Raw genomic sequence first — 16,809 nt, 5'->3', positions numbered from 1 at the left:
AACAATGTGCATTTTAACATGACTAAGTGTAACTGTATACATCCAGCAACAAGAAATGTAAGCAATACTTACTTACAAGATGGGGGATTCCATCCCAGGAAATAGTGACCCTGAAAAAAAGATTGGGGTTGTGTGGTGGATAATCAGCTGAACATGAGCTCCCAGTGTGACACTGTGCCAAATGCGATTCTGGGGACGCATGCACAGGAGACTATCAAGTAAGAGTAGAGAGGTTATTTTACCTCTCTATTTGGCACTAGTATGACTGCTGCTGGAATACTGAGTCCAGTTCTGGTGTCCACAATTCAAGAGGAATGCTGATAAATTGGAGAGGGACCAAAGAAGAGCCACAGGAATGATTAAAGGATTAGAAAACATGCCTTATAACGAAAGACTCAAAAAACACAATCTATTTCTCTTAACAAAGAGAAGATTAAAGGGTGACTTGATTACAGTCCAAGTATCTACACAGGGCTCTTCAATCTAGCAGAGAAAGCACAATCCAGTGGCTAGAAGTTGAAGCTAGACAAATTCAGACTGGAAATAAGGCATACATTTTTAAAGTGAGGGTAATTAACAATGGGAACAATTTGCCAAGGGTCGTGATGGCTTCTCCATCACTGACAATTTTTAAAATAAGACTGATTTAAAAAAAAAAAAAAGAGAGAGAGAGAGGCTCTAGGAATTATTTGGGGGAAGTTCTCTGGCCCACATTATACTAGATGATCACAGTAGTTCCTTCTGGCCTTGGAATCTACGAAGTATCATGAAGGAAGACCGGGGAGTTTGGAATTGTGTTGCAAGATGCTGCTCTTGCCTAAAGAAACACTTGTGTCCTGTGAAAATCTTTTTTTAAATTCTTAACTAAGTACATACAATTATCTACAAATTTGCACTTGCCCTATAATTCACACTGGTGATCCAGTTCTAAATCAAAGCTAGAACCTAGTTCACAAATATTTTCCTCTTTCCTCAATTACTCCTTTTTGAATAGTACCAAGTTCACGCTGAAGCGTATTACAGGGTCAAATGGAGTTATTGTTGTACATGACCAAGTGCTCTATAATGAAATCTCTGTATCACTGTTCATTTATAGCACCATTCATTTCTACAAAGAAATCTGGGCTGCACTGAAGGTCACTTATGTTAAACCAGTCATGGATATCGTTTTTAAAAAATCTGTCAGAATCAATTATCTTTTATCCGTGATTTTTAACAAATGTATTTCATCCATGCAACTTGATTCTACAAAGACTGTTACTCTTTATTCATGAAAGAAATGGAAGTTTTGCATTTTGACTACACATTCACATCCTTCTTTCTACTTATCTTTTACATAGCTTGACTCTTAGGATTTGATTCCTTTACTCCTCCCAATGGAAAACAAAACCCTAATTTATTGGTTTAGATTCACCTGAGGACACAGGACAACTTTGTGATCCAGAAACATCAGACTGCTTTCATCCATATACCCTACTTATATTATAACAGTGATTTTATTTTATGTGGGAAATTAATTAAGGATCTGCACTGTAGCTAACTATACATTCAGAGTTACTTGAGGATATACATTATATCTTGCCTGCAATTTCACCCACACGCTTGGGTTATAGCAAGCTAATTTATCCCGTAATTGTAGAACAGTCTTATTTCCTAATAATCTACAGTGGGCTACTAAAGTAAAATTAGATAGGTCTTTATAATTAGTATGCTCAGAATCAGTCACTTATTTAAAAAGCACCCATCATCTTTTCTTACAATAGCAATTGGACAAGATTCAGTGTGTCAGAGGCTTCTTGGTAGTATAACAAAAAATTGGAAGGGATAACAAGAGGACTGACTCTTTCTCCCAATCTTTCCACCTAATTTTTATTCCCCAATCATAAAGGAGCTTAAAGTAAAGAAGTCCTGATGAGCACTGGAAACAGACATATGAAAGAGTTTATCTAAACCTCAATAATGATTATTCAAAATGTCCCCTTGGGCAACATGTAACTAGTAGAACAAGTGTCTTGAAAATATACCAAATATTCTTACACTGAGTTATTATATGGTCTGCTGCTTGAATGCATAACAAAGGGTTTTGTAATAAGCGCATTACCGGTGTATGACATAATGACATGACATACTTAGCACTGTAGAATACACAGAAGTAAGAGTCTATCTGGAAGAGGATACAAACTGAGGTATTAAGTCAGTAAACAGATATAATAATGACTATATTTCTAACCATGCTGAGTTCTATTGACATGGGCCTAAATGTTTACACTAGAACATCTGTTTGTGGGATTGGAACCCAAATGGAAGAGACTTGGGTATGTGGTCACTTGCAAAACTAGGAAAGGAGGCAGAAGGAAAAAATCATGGAAATCTACAAACATATTTTTGGTGGGTCCTTAAACACCTGGTCTGATGGCAGAGCATACCACAAATTGAGGTTTTCCAAATTTAGCAACAGAGCCGGCTTCTAGGTTTTTTTGCCTCCCCAAGCAAAAAATTTGCCACCTGAAGCTCTGAGAGTGAAATAAAATAAATAAATAAATAAAAGGATGGCGGGAACGCCGCCCCTGGAATGTGCCTCCCCAAGCACATGCTTGCTTTGCTGGTGCCTAGAGCCGGTCCTGTTTAGGACCTCACTGTACCATCTAGATTTGAAGGTAGAAAGGGCACTCCGCACACAGATTGCCCCATGCTGTGCAGAATGATAGGTGGGGGTGCTCAGCTGCAGCTCCAGCAATATTTCCTGTCTTCCTCCAGGTTCCACGAGGAGCACCAGGGATCCTGGGATACAGGCAGGGAGAGGGTCAAGCCAAGAGAGACAAGGTATCTACACTTTAATCCTCTGCTAAACCAGTGCAGATCAGGGTTAAAAAATAATATTCCCATCTATTTCCATGCCCTCTCCTTCCCTCACAGTGGAGATCCTACTTAAAGGACCACACTGCTTGGGTGGGGGAATTAGAGCTCCCAGAGACCTAGATGCAGCACTGAGGTATATGATTTCCACAAAGACGTCATTAGCCTTCCATAGATCCTTTTCAAAGCCTCAGCCTATTTATTCAATGCTGTGTCTTGCTTTTATATCCACTCTGCTTTTCTGTTCATACCCCTCTGTTATTATAATAACAAAGAAAAAACAAATGCAGTAAGTGAAACCCTGAAGTGGGGCTGACCTGCAGAAATCCCCTCCTTTAGAAGGACTACCCTGACTAGACACACCCTGCCATTAACAAACAAGATTCTGGCTCCAGGGAGTCCTGCTCCACGCCAGGGAGCTTTGTTGGGGTTTTAACCCCTTATTTCCTTCCAAACAAAACAGAACTCAAATCCTGTTGTAGTAGACACAAAGTATAACAAACTTTTGAGATTTTTTTTTAAACTTCACTGAATTTTCTTCTCCCTCCTTTTCTCCCAAGCTAGAGAATAACTAAAAAGTTTTTACATGTAGCTGAGGGAATACTCTTGTTCATCATCAATAATTTATGCTGATATATATAGAGAGAGAGAGATTATGAGAAGAAGTCCCCAACACACTTTGGTTAGTATGAATTGCCAACTGCCACAATAATTTAATTGCAGCATCTACATTTTGAATATAAATGAGCTTCTCCCACTCACAATAATGCACCGCTTGGTCCCTACCCGATCACTTGATCACTTAATACGTTTCAGAAGAGTGGCTACAAACATCTTTAGAATGCCCTGTCACATAATTTACTCATCATGGAAACTTCCACTCTGTACCAGCATCGCACTGGTAATGATGCCAAAGACATTTTACAGTGATTTTGTCAACAACCCGGCACAGGCTGTGCGGAGCCATCACTCTCTTTAAATATTAAAAACAAGCCAACCATACCATGATGAAATAATCGCAAGGCTGGAAAAATCACCATTAACTGTATAAGAGGCACACTCACACAGCTGTTGCCTTTCCCACTGATCAAGGCTAAACATAGTAGCTGCGAGGTAATGAAAACTATCTTTATTACACCCTCCCCCCACAACAAGAAATTCTTATTTGAGAAATATCTCAAAATCCCATGCAGGAACCTCCCTGCCTTTGAAACCTGACTGCAATACTTGGGAGCCTGTTGTAATTTAATAAGACTTAATTGACCCAGGTTCTAAAAATACCCTTGATACAACCATTGAGCTTGGGTAACATCTGTCTACAGCTGTGCCCTTGGCCAAGCACCGAGGTCAAGTCTTGTCCATGTCCCCAGTTAATGTATATTTGTACTTTTCCCCACGGAGGACTGAGAGAGCCCGGAAATCACTTACCCAGAGATGAGGGTTTCCTTCGCAGCTATTTCACTCCTGAGCTTATAAAACGTGTCATCATGTTTTAAGGCGTACTCTCCCCCCCACCCCTCCTTCCCCGCCTGGTGCCCAACTCCTGAGTCAGTGTCACTCCTCGAGCCGGTCGCTGTCTCTGGATGTGACCTGGATTCCCCCCGCGCCCCTACCGGGAGCCAGAGACGCCGCAGCAGCAGCGTGGAAAGGAAAGTGGCCGCTCAGCTGAGCCTGCCCCAGCAGCCCCGTCACCCCACAAGGCGGCACGAGAGTAGGGCAGAGAGAGGCGGTGTAAAGGGACCGCCAAGCGCGGCCAAATCAGGACCCTGGGAGCCTCTTCTGCTGGGGTCCCCCCCCCCGACACCCCCACTCCCCGAGCACAGGCGGACGGACAGAGCGGAGCCGCTCCCTTTTCTGACCTGCCGTAGGGGGCTGCGCGTCTCAGCGCCCAGCCTCTAGTCCTCGCCGCGAAGCAGTACAGCCCAAAACAAAGCGACACTGGATTATGCAACGCGCAGCCCCGCGCCTGGCTCAGCTCTCCCTCCCGGCGGGAGCAGTTTGTGTTTGCAATTCCCACCCAGTCGGCTCATCCCAAGTGGGGAGCTGTACACAGTAGTGGCGAGCAGCGCGGGGAGAGAGGAGGGGAAAGGCCAGGTACTCCGAAGTCCCACTGCAAAACGCCTTGAGCCTCACCTACTGCAGATCCCGCCTGACATCCACGGCCATGGTCAGAGCCTCCCAAGGCACACTGCAGACCACTTGTGGCTAGGCTAGCCCTGCTCTAACGCCCCCACAACACTGGGGCTGCTCTCCAGCGTCCCGGTTTCCAGAGGAAAGGAAAATAACGACCTTATCTCCACCAGGGAGGCCATCGCCTCCAGGGCAGAAAGGCGTTTACAGCACTACCCATCGTCTGCCTGCCAGTGGCCCTGTGGCTTTGGGCAAATCGCCTCCTCTCTCTACCACAGTCTGATCCTGCTCCCCTTGAAAATCGATGATAAGAAAAACGACCACGGCGAAGGATCCGGCCCCAGTTACGGCATCTTTAGAAATGGGGAAAATTAATACTTATTTCGCAGGATTTATTAGTCAATGCTTGCACTGCCCTTTCACCGTGCTACATAAGGGTATTCAAGTTTATTTAAAAAAACACACCCTAATCAAGTATTTTAAAATAAAAAGTGAAAATTTAAACCAATTATAGCATTTTAAGCACTGAGAATTTCACAGATTCTCTCTGAGCTAAAATTTTGTTTCTCATCAGAAATCTTAACTAATTTCAAAGAGAAAAGCTTTGTACGAAGTGTTTCAATGTGAAATTAAATTAAATATAAACTAAGAAATGTAGCTGGGGCTTAAATAAATATCAGGTCCGGAATTTAACTTTTTAAATGTTTCACAAATGAACAGAGGTCAGGCTGGAAATGCCGATTAAGAGTTTTAGCCTGGCGTTAGGGGGCGAGCAAAAAAGACAGCTTAATGACGATATCACAACTAAATAACTGCATAGATTTGCCAGCTACTCAGCAATCCCCTACACAAAACGGACAGAGTCCCACCAAAGGAGAATACAAATTCCTGAATATTCAGAGGCTACATACAGTTAGACAGCAGTACAATTAACCGCTGCAGTTATTATTTGTAACTTTCCCCCCAAAACATACGTCATGTATGGAACAGGAGCGATTAGCACGCCGTCATCCGACTTTATTTTAGTGCAAATATACAAGCTTAGGGCTGTCTATTTTACATACTGCTGGACTTTTCTGGTTTAGTATAGTGAATTTCCGACCTATGTTTTACAAAGATCGAACATTTTCAGAGGTTCAATCAACTGCTTAGCAGCTTTGGCATCTCGTTGGCTCAGAATTAGTGCCACCGCTCTTGGCTGGCAAGCAGAGCATCCTACCTGAGTTTGTAGGTTGGACCTTTGTTTCAAGGCAGCCTGGAGGTGCACGATGAACGATAGAAGGGAGCGGGGGTGGGGCAGTCTGACTGCTGTATCAGTGTCCCCTTGCTGGCCAGCTGATGATGATGGGACTCTCTTCTCGGATGAGGAGAGAGTTGGAGGGTCTATCTCCAAGCTCTTTATTCAGGAAAGGCAAGGTAGCGCCCAGTCACGCAATAGTAATCCAAGACACCAAACCCGGCTAACTTCTTGGCATCTTCAATTGTGTGGCTCGTTTGGAGCAAGCCCTGCACTGGGGATCGGCACATTATCCATGAGAACAATCACAAACCTGCTAGTTCTGCATGCTTATATACAAACACTTTCCAGAAATGTTCCTTTCATCATGCTATTATAATTTAATTGAACCAAAAGAACAATGAGTTTATGCGAACAAGTCCTTTGCCTCTAGTTGAGTTTGATAAGTGACCAACAGGGCTATAAATAGAACACTGAATTTCTTTGACCAGAAGCTGAAAGATACCAGATTATTCTGACAGAGCAGCTGGAAATTTTGTCTAAAAGAAACTTTATTGCAGGTTGTTTCACCACACAGATCCTCTGCCCAGTTTGTAATAAGGACACTGGGCTAATATGTTTTCCTAGTAACAACAAATAAGATTGCTTGAGGAGGCAGGACAGTGGCTTTCAGTTGTGCACAGAAGGAACTGCTACAGAGAAAATGACAATACTGTACCAATACTGATTCCTTATGTACTTCAGACAATTAGATGGCATCTAAAGTAATAGGTATGAAAAACAGCTATTTTAAAAAGTAAGATTGATTTGTTTTCCCTGAAGGAACCATAGGAATATTAAATGCTATTTGCAATTATAAATCATTTAATGCAAATCATTTAATCCAAATAGAAATTTACAAGCTCACAAGGATCTCTCATTTTGCTAGGAATGAGTCATGTACAAATAAAATGAAATCAACGAAGAAAAGAACTCTCATACCATGTGTATGTGGGTGATGCTTTGAAGAACTCCTAATTTATTATTTAAATTCTACAGCAGCCAGCAAGATATGTTTATGATGAACAGGCTAGAGTGCATTGATAATTGGACTGTAACCAATGTTCATTCTATCTATGCAATAGAACACCAGTTCCTTTACCAGTGGTGGGCAAACCATGGCCTGCAGGCCGCATCTGGCCCACCAGCTGTTTTAATCCGGCCCTCGAGCTCCTGCTGGGGCGTGGGGTCTGGGGCTTGCCCTGCTCCAGCCAGGGAGCGGGGTCTGGGGCCTCTCCGTGTGGCTCCCGGAAGCAGTGGCATATCCCCCTTCTGGCTCCAACCATGGAACCATGGCCAATGGGAGCTGCAGGGGCGGTGCCTGTAGATGGGACAGTGCACAGCACAGGTGCCTGGCCACAACTCTGTGAAGGAGCTGGAGAGGGGACATGCTGCTGCTTCTGGGAGCAGCTTGAGGTAAGCGCTGCCTGTAGCCTGCACTCCCGTGTCCCAACCTCCTACCCCAGCCCTGATCCCCCTCCCACCCTCCGAACCCCTCAGTCCCAGCCTGGAGCACCCTCCTGTACCCCAAATCCTGCACCCCCAGCCAGAGCCCTCACCCCCCCCTCCCCCAGCCCTGATCCCCCTCCTGCCCTCTGAACCCCTCAGTCCCAGCCCGGAGCACCCTCCTATACCCCACACTCCTCATCCCCAGCCCCTCCCCAGAGCCCGCACCCCCTGCCCCAGCCCAGAGCCTCCTCCCGCACCCTGAACTCCTCACTTCTGGCCCTACCCTGCACCCCCAGCCAGAGCCCTCACCACAATCCCAATTTCGTGAGCATTCATGACCCGCCATACAATTTCCACACCCAGATGGGGCCCTTGGGCCAAAAAATTTTCCCACCCCTGCTTTAGACAGACAAGGTGGGTGAGGTAACATCTTTTATTGGACCAACTTCTGTTGGTGAGAGAGACACGCTTTCCAGTTTACACAGAGCTCTTCTTCAGGTCTGGGAAACATACTCAGAGTGCCACAGATAAATACGAGGTGGAACAGATGGTTTAGTATAAGTAGTTAACACATATTTCAAGGGACCATTCAAGGTGAAGTGGCCCACTAACACCCTTCCAGTCACAGGAGGGTACGGAAAGGAGGAGAAAGGCAGATGGGGTGAGCTGTTAGTGGGTTATAGAACGTTGTAATAAACCCTAAATTCAGTTTCTATTCAGTCCATGATTTTTAGTGTCCAGCAGAGTTATGAATTTAAGCTCCCAGGCTCATCTTTTGAAAGTGTTGTGCAAATTATCTTTGAGTATGAAGACTAATATGATCAGATATAGACAATTGCTTTGTGAAAAGAGTTCACCCAAGAGTGATAGGAGGTTTTTGTCTTTTATCATTTTGCTGAGAGAGTTCATTTGAGAGTGTAGTAATTGTCTGATTTCACCCACATAGTTAGGATTGGGACATTTAGTGCACTGGATGAGGTAAATCACATGTTGTGATAGGCATGTGTAGGACTCAGGGATCTTATGAAGTTTGTTGTTGGTAGTGTTGATCGTTGTAGAAGTGGAGATATATCTGAAGATTTTTGCATCTGTTCTGAGAGGGTCTGGTGCTACTATGAGCTGGTATATCCTGGTCTGTGGGGAAAATAGCTTCTGATGATGAGCTTGGAGAGGTTAGGGGGTTGTTTGAGGGCCAGAAAAGGGGGTTCAGGAAAGATTTCCTTCAGGATGGTGTCCCTATCAAATATGGGTTGTAACTGTTTGATGATACCCTGTATGGATTCCAGGGTGGGGTGACAGATGACAACTAGGGGTATGAGTTTGGAGGGGGATTTATTTATGTATTGAAGCAGGTTCTCTCAGGGTATTTGGGTGGCCCAATCCACAATGTGATCTACTTCTCTAGTGGAGTGTCCTTGTCTAGTGAAGGTAGTTTTGAGTGTGTTAAGGTGTTTATCCCGGACTTTCTCCTCAGAGCATATTCCGAGTACCTGGCTGTAGATAACAGATTTCTTGTTTGGGGTGATTACTGGATCTATGAAGGTAGGTTTGGTGATCCATGGGTTTCTTGTATAAACAACTGAAATTGGTCCAATAAAAGATATTACCTCACCCACTTTATCTCTCTAATATCCAGGGATCGACATGGCTAAAACACACTGAATATAAGAGCTACTTTGTCAGTCCAAGAACAATTGTAATGGTGACACAAACTTATATATTTGCAAGAAAGAAAGCTGAGATTCTGGCCTTATCAAGAGACTTCAAGAACTGGCCCCAGAATGTCGATGTCTTAATCTGACTCTGAGATGAACCACAGAAGATTGGGGATTGTACAACTCCACAGGACTAGATTTTTCCTTGGACGACATAAGGTTCCCATAAGTGTAACAGGTTTTTTCTTGCCCTCACCACCTAAAGAGAACACCTTAGGTGGTTTTTTTGTTCGTTTGTTTTTTACAAATTTGCACTCTGTTTGTGTAGCTCCCATGCCTGGTTTCTTTATGATTAGTGCCAATGGATGGACCTTTTTCCCCCATTGCTCTTTGTCTGTTGCTTATTCTGGATTCTCATTCTTGGGTTTAGATCTGACCATGACTTGGATCGGAAAATAATTTTTGCTAGGTTTTCCCTGCCAAATCTACCTCTGACAGGGGTTTTGACATAAGTGGGTTTGCATCTTCCTTACAGATACTATCCACCCCATATGTTTTGTTTTTTTTCACTTGTTTGTTTGTAGTACATGCAATAAAACATGAGTCAAGGAAGTTGCTGGGTCATGTGACCTGATATCTTAGTGTATATTTTCTGGAGGGGAGGGAGTCTTAAACCTAAAAGCATCTACAAGTTAAAGCCTTGTCATTCGATAAACAGTCCTTGTGCAGCACTCACATGATACGCCAGCCAGTAGATCACTGCAGCTACCACATAACAGTGCTACCAATGAATGTTAGCCTGGGACAAGTTTAGCATGCATCCTTTAGCCTAGGTTAAGATCTGTTTATTTTTAATGAAAGCTGTGGCCAATCTCATCCTAAAAGATGTGTAATAAAAGTAGAAAGGCTAAAAGCCATGCAACACTTTGAAAACGTCATGGTGTTATTTGGAGGACCAAATCCTATTACTCTTACTTAGGCAAAATTTCCATTGTATGCTACAATATTAGCCCTGAATGATATCCTGATGTTATTTTACTGCAACTCTTTCCATCTTCAAATCCCATTGTTCCATACATTGTAATGCATTTTATTTCAGAGTGGGCAATCTAAAAATAATTCAAGGTGATATTATGATTTTTGTTTTGCACAGAGATTCACTTCTATTTTATCATCAAAAATTTCAGGGGGAAAACAAAGTGTGCATATGAGAGAGGGAGAGAAATGAATGAAAACAAATATTTAAAAAGTTAAATAATGGGAAAGAAACCAAGAGAGAAACAAACAAACCTAGAGGTACAGTCTAACCTCCAATGCACACTGCATATCACCATACATTTCAACAAAGATCAATTTTTGATCTTGCATCCAGACACACAGCAGGCGATTTTTCAAGTTATGCAAGGATGCACAAAGCAAATAGGTTAGTGTGTGGTCCTCAGAACTAAAAGAACAAAAACTGAAAAAAAATATGTAGAAGGGAAGGTGAAAGGAGAAAAAACATTAAATTATTAATCAAATCAAAGCTGTGGTTTTCAAATTGTCATCATAAAGTAATCAGGTAGACAGTCTTTGCCTTGCTAGTATCTCCATTCAAACAGAGGCAACATTTCACTCTAAGTAATAACTTGCACATATTCTTGGGCAGTTGTACCTGTTTTATTGAAAGAAGGGTACGCCCATCAGGCACCCATCCTGTTTCTGAATAGTGCTAGGAGATCAAATTAGACAGTCACCAGTCACGTATTTCTGAAGGGTCTTTGACTTATGGGCCTCATCTCAAGGACTATGGGCCTGTGTCTGATCTTACAGCATTGTGTAACAGGAATAACTCAGTTTATGTCAACAGAGTTAGTGTGTAGAATCAGCTAAGTAGAGATGTTGGGCCCATTTCTCTTAATGTGTATCTCTCCCTTAGTAATGGATTGCCAGTATCAGACTGGAGTCCATAAACTTGCACCGATAATCTTCTGAGCCACTAGCGAGAGAACTCACAACTATGTGCAAGCAGCTGAAATTGTGGAAACTCTCCCACGGGAACTCTACCAATCTGAGTACAGACTCAGCTCTCCAGGAGGCTGGATCAAAGTACACAAGAGACTAGATACTATTCAGGAAAATTTGCCAACTATGAAGAAAAGGAGTTGAACCAATCTCAAGTGAAGTCCACAAGACTGGGTGACTGACTGGACAACGTCAAGGGCTTTGGGCATGCTACCCCTTTTCTTAGGATGTATAAAAAGACAAAGGACATTACATTCCTTTCAGAAAAAGTCAAAGCAAGAGTGAATGAAGATCTCTGAAAAGGCAGATTGAGCAGATGAAAGCTGTTCTTTTACTGACTGGATAACAGTCTTGTTGGAACCAGATCCCTTGTCCCAAACCACTTTGGTGTCAACTGGAAGATTACTGCTTGGTAGGCCAGTTGCAGTTGTAATCTGGCCACTGTGGGGACAAAATAAAAAGTTATCAGGAAGAAATTTGATTTCTGAAGACCAGACACAAGCTAGAACTTTCCTGGGAGTTAACATTAGGTTTCATTTTCAGTCTCTTGTCCCTAAGCTGTGAAGGCATTAGCTCAGCAACTATCTGGGTAGACGTATTGTCTGAGAGATGGGGCAGCTCATATAACTCTGAATCAACCTGCTGTTCCCGAATGAGCATCAATATTGAAGGGGGAGGGGGGAAGAAATATGGAGAGATCCCAGGTGATTTCCTCCATCTTCAGCTACAAAAGGTAGAGTTTTATCTAGTACTTAAGAATCAACAGGCTAAATTGGACATTTCCACTAAAAACAGACTGGAAAGTAGACGACAGACATCTCTTCTCAGGACATGACTGCAGAGGAGGTAAATACTCTTTATGGCAAGTAAAACCTGTAAGGAAAGCTGTTTGGTCTTTTAAAAAAAAAAAAAACAAAAAAAACCCAAACAACCACCAGCACCACCACCAGACCTGGACCCAGTATCGTGTCATAGCACTTTACATCAAATTATCCTGAATCTACTGAATAGTTAATATCGCCATCTATTAGACGTGTATAGAGTTCATCGAAACATGTAGGCCTCTATCCTTTCTTCTGTGATGTGGAGCAGAACAGAAGCCCAGAGTTCACAGGCAAATAGAAGTCAGAAGATGCAGAAAGATGCAAGGTATCATGCAGCCACCTTCTGGAGAAACTGTGACTGAGTCTACACTCAACTTTTGGACAAGTTAATCCACCATTGCTGTAGCACTGGTACTTGCAACAGTATGAAAACTAATTCAGACCAGCTACATCCATTTTTACTACTGTATCGTATAGACCTACTTAAAGCAAAAGCACTGCATTAGTACTGCACTAGTACTGACATAGTTGCTTTCACTGGTGGAGTTACAACAGTGGAATCTTTCAGTAAAAGCTCAGTGTAAACAAGGCCTGTGTGTGGTTTCTGGGGGAAGGAGTCAGTTCTTGAATGCCACGTTGTCCCTCATACTAGGATACCTCAGTTGCATTTTGCAAATAGATCCTTTAAAAAAAGAATTAATTCCTTTGTGCTGTGGGACTGATGTTTTAATGTTGTACTGAGCACCTCCTGTAAGATGTGGAGAACTTTCATTTCTCATTGACTTCTTTGCAGAAGTGAGCGTTCCATGAACACAATCAGTGTGTTCCCAGAACTACGGTTACAACAGCGGGACTATCAGCTACGAAGTGTGGGAGCCCATATTCTGGGGAAGGAACACAAATAATGATCTCTGGGCCCAAGTCATCGCTGTCCTGCACCTAGTGTAGTCATCTATACTACTGCAGGGAGAAAGCAAAGTGGGTATAAAATGCTACCAAATGAAAATAGTTGCTTTTGTACATATTTTGCCCTAGTGTAAATGACTACATGAGGTGCAGGCAATGGTCAATTGGGACCTCTGTCCTTGGCCTAAGATCTACAAGGTCTCCATTGTCTAAGTCCCTGCAGCTTTGAGACCAGCATGCAATACAGAGATCTCCTCTTCTGCACTGTGGCCAGGAATCTGGTGATGAATCCAGATTGATGAAAAGCCAAGGGGCTTTGTGGATAGATTTTTCCCTTCAACCCCAATGGATCTGGGTTATTTTGAACTTGTAGGAAAGCTGATTCTAATGCCTAATGGGTTCATTATTTTATGGTACTGATTGCAGTAATAATTATCCCTTAAGATATCTATGAATATAATATCCATAATTAAAATGATAATCTTTCTAATTATTCCATTCTTCTAAAATGTATTGGCTGTGTGGGGGTGTTTGTATACACATATCCAGCTTTTTAATTTTAAATGTAAAAGGTTAAATGTATTTTCTTTATTTTGTTGGCTATAAAACATATTTAAAAGCCATTATGTGTCCTATCAGCTAATATATCTGCCTAGCCCACTTCAATTTCTATTTTCTGTGCCTTACGTTTGGCCGCAATTTGTAACAGATTTCCAGGTTTAGCATGAGATTTGCTGACCTACAAAATATTGAGACATTTTCTCCACTTTTTATTTAACTGAAACAGCTTTTAAAGAAATCCACAGAGTGCGTCATCAGCCATTTATTTCACTATTTTGTAGCGGAGTAGAGAAAATGTTGTAGTTTATTAATGGAATGATAGTCCACCACATTTTATATTTTCCTAAGATTCCAATCCTTGCAAAATTTATGGACATGCTTAACTTTACGCATTAGAGTAATCCCACTGAAGTCAAGTTAATCTTCATAGGTCAGATTCAGTCACTAAACTAGTGAGTTTACAGTGGCACAGCTGTACCAATGCAGCTGTGCCGCTGTAAGATCACTCGTGTAGACAATTCTCCCATTGACATAACTAAACCACCTCCAACAAGTGGCGGTAGCTATGTGGGTGGGAGAGCATCTCCCGCCAACATAGTGATAGCCACACCGGCGCTACTGTCGGTGTAATTTATTTGTTCAGGGGTGTGTTTTTTTCACAACCCTGAGCAACATAAGTTACTGACAAAAGTGCTAACATAGACATAGCCTAAGAGGCATAGCACTGAACTTGCAGCCCGAGGAGAGGGGCTACAGTGGCTTTAAGACACCTTTGTGCCCTCAAGCCTTGGCTTCTCTGAGAGCAGGAGAGGGTGCTGGAGTAATTTAAAAGTGTAAGGGCCTTTCTAATTTACTGCAGCCTCTCCTAGGTTGCCTTATGGGCCATAGCAATGCCTCAAATCTCTGCAATACCATGTGCTGCTGCCCCATCACTGGCACCCTCCCTACACCAAGGCATGTATGGGTGTCCTCAGAAGTCAGCCTTATGGAGTCTCTGCAGTGCCTGCAATGGGAGAATCCTTCTCCAGCTGAAATGGAGGCTTTTAGAGCCCCTTTATGCTGCTGTGGCCCTTTTACTTAGACTAAAGTGGCTGGAACACTGGGTAAGAATCTCACCCCACGTATGTGCTTGCAAAGGACAAAAATAGCTTGACAGAAGCCCTAATATTATCTTCAAAAGAGCAAGTATACCAGGTCCATGGCACTGCAAGTGAGGATAACCACATTTTCTGTGGTAATTCACAGATCCCTTTGTGATCATCTAGTCTGATCGGCTGTCTGACACTGGCAACAGAACTTCCCCGAAGTAATTCCTAGAGCATGTCTTTTAGAAAAATATCCCAATCTTGATTTCAAAAATTGTCAGTGATGGAGAATCCACCACAACCCTAGGTGAACTGTTTCAATGGATAATTACTTACATCATTAAAATTTTACACCTTATTTCCAGTCTGAATTTGTCCAGCTGTAACTTCCAGGCATTGGACTGTGTTATACCTAAGGCTAAGATTATGTCACAGAGGTCACGAAAGTCAAGGAATCCATGACTTCCGTGATCTGTGACATTTTCCGTTTCAGCCCCAGGGTGCCGGAGCTGTCAGCCAGTGTGGGCCTGGAGCTCTGAGCCACCATGGGAGGCAGGGGCCCTCATATCACTCAGCCATTGGAGGGGGATCTGGAGCCCTCCATCGCCATGAGAGGCGGGGGACCGCGGAGCTCTAAGCTGCTGGCCCCAGATCTACGAGCCACCAAGGGAGATAGGGGTCCCCACAGTTCCAAACCACCATGGGCAGTTGGGGGACCCCAGAGCTCCCAGCCACCACGGGGACCCCAGAGCAGTCAGCTGCAGCAGTGGCAGGTGATGGACTCCCTGCCCGCAGCAAAGCTAGGGCTCAGCCCTTTTTTGTCCAAGTTATTTTTAATAAAAGTCAGGGTCAGGTCATGGGCTTCAATGAATTTTTGTTTATTGCCTATGACCTGTCCGTGACTTTTACTAAAAATAACCATGACAAAATCTTAACCTTAGTTATACTTTTCTCTGCAGATTGAAGAGCCCATTATTAAATATTTGTTTCCCACATAGATACGTAGAGACTATAATCAAGTCACCCCTTAATTTTCTCTTTGTTAAATAGATTGGCTCCTTGAGTCTGTCACTATAAGGCATGTTTTCTAATCCTCTAATCATTATCCTGGCTCTTCTCTTAACCCTCTCCAATTTATCAACATCCTTCTTGAATTGTGGTCACCAGACTAGGACGCAGTATTCCAGTAGCAGACACAATGCCAAATAGAGAGGTAAAATAACCTCTCTATTCCTACTCAAGATTCCCCTATAATCATTTACTGCTAACAACAACTGTCTGAATAGGGGCAGCAGAGAGCCATCAAATAAATGTAAACATATCTATTTACTCATTTTTTGCATAGTGCAGTTTGCATACAGGAGTAATTTTGATTTTCACCTAACATAAATCATCTGAGGCTCCACTATTTTAGTTATTTGGTCATCTAAAACTCAAACAAAAATTAAGAAAATACAAGAGGCAACTGCAAATGACAGGTCGACACTAACACGTAAAGAACCCACCCACTGTACTCAAACCCACAACTGTGCCCTCCTTTCCTCTGTACTGAGAAATTACACACTGGAGTCATTGCAACAGTTGAATATTTTACTTCTTCAGGACACAGCTGCACCAGCAAAACATGATTAAAAAAAAAAGATGACTGAGACAGATAAGCAGCCCTTTCCCTGGGCAATTCACATAGTTGAGCGAACTTCAGTGTGCCAGAGCCTTGTGACTGTGGACTCACCGACTACATTCAGCCAGCCCTTCCTCAGGGCAAAAAAAACTGTCAGATGTGTACTTAGATACTATGGTGATGGACAAATCAGAAACATATACAAGTAGGCAGATCAACACACACACACACACACACCCCACTTAGTTTTGGATTTGTTTCCATAAAGATGAAAAATGCGAAATAAAATCCAGGTTAGTAGTTTTGTGAGGATTTAAGGGCTATGGAAATTGTGATGGGGTACACAACCTTATTTTTATTAACGGCATTTTTCAAAAACATATACTTTCATTTCTTCTCACTGAACTTCAGACATGTCAAAGGTACTCACTTGTTCCTGATA

General features: G+C 42.7%; 1 protein-coding gene across 9 annotated transcripts in view; it reads right to left on the bottom strand.

Annotated features, from left to right (window-relative positions):
• THRB (thyroid hormone receptor beta) overlaps window positions 1-16,809 on the bottom strand; it is a 294,090-nt gene that overhangs the window by 265,397 nt on the left and 11,884 nt on the right. The window contains exon 1 of one of the 9 annotated variants that reach the window (XM_078851760.1): window positions 4,716-4,777. The exons of 6 other annotated variants lie outside the window; for them this stretch is intronic. The gene's annotated coding sequence lies outside the window, so the exon portion shown is untranslated. Of the gene's footprint in view, window positions 1-4,715; window positions 4,778-16,809 lie in introns of those variants that run through there. 2 more of the 9 variants (XM_078851761.1, XM_073333473.2) reach the window with 2 other exon arrangements.

The sequence above is a fragment of the Lepidochelys kempii genome, chromosome 2 (assembly GCF_965140285.1).
Source record: "Lepidochelys kempii isolate rLepKem1 chromosome 2, rLepKem1.hap1, whole genome shotgun sequence".
Taxonomy (NCBI): domain Eukaryota; kingdom Metazoa; phylum Chordata; order Testudines; family Cheloniidae; genus Lepidochelys; species Lepidochelys kempii.
The sequence above is the reverse complement of the archived record's forward strand: the minus strand, read 5'-3'. Positions and strand labels throughout refer to the sequence as shown.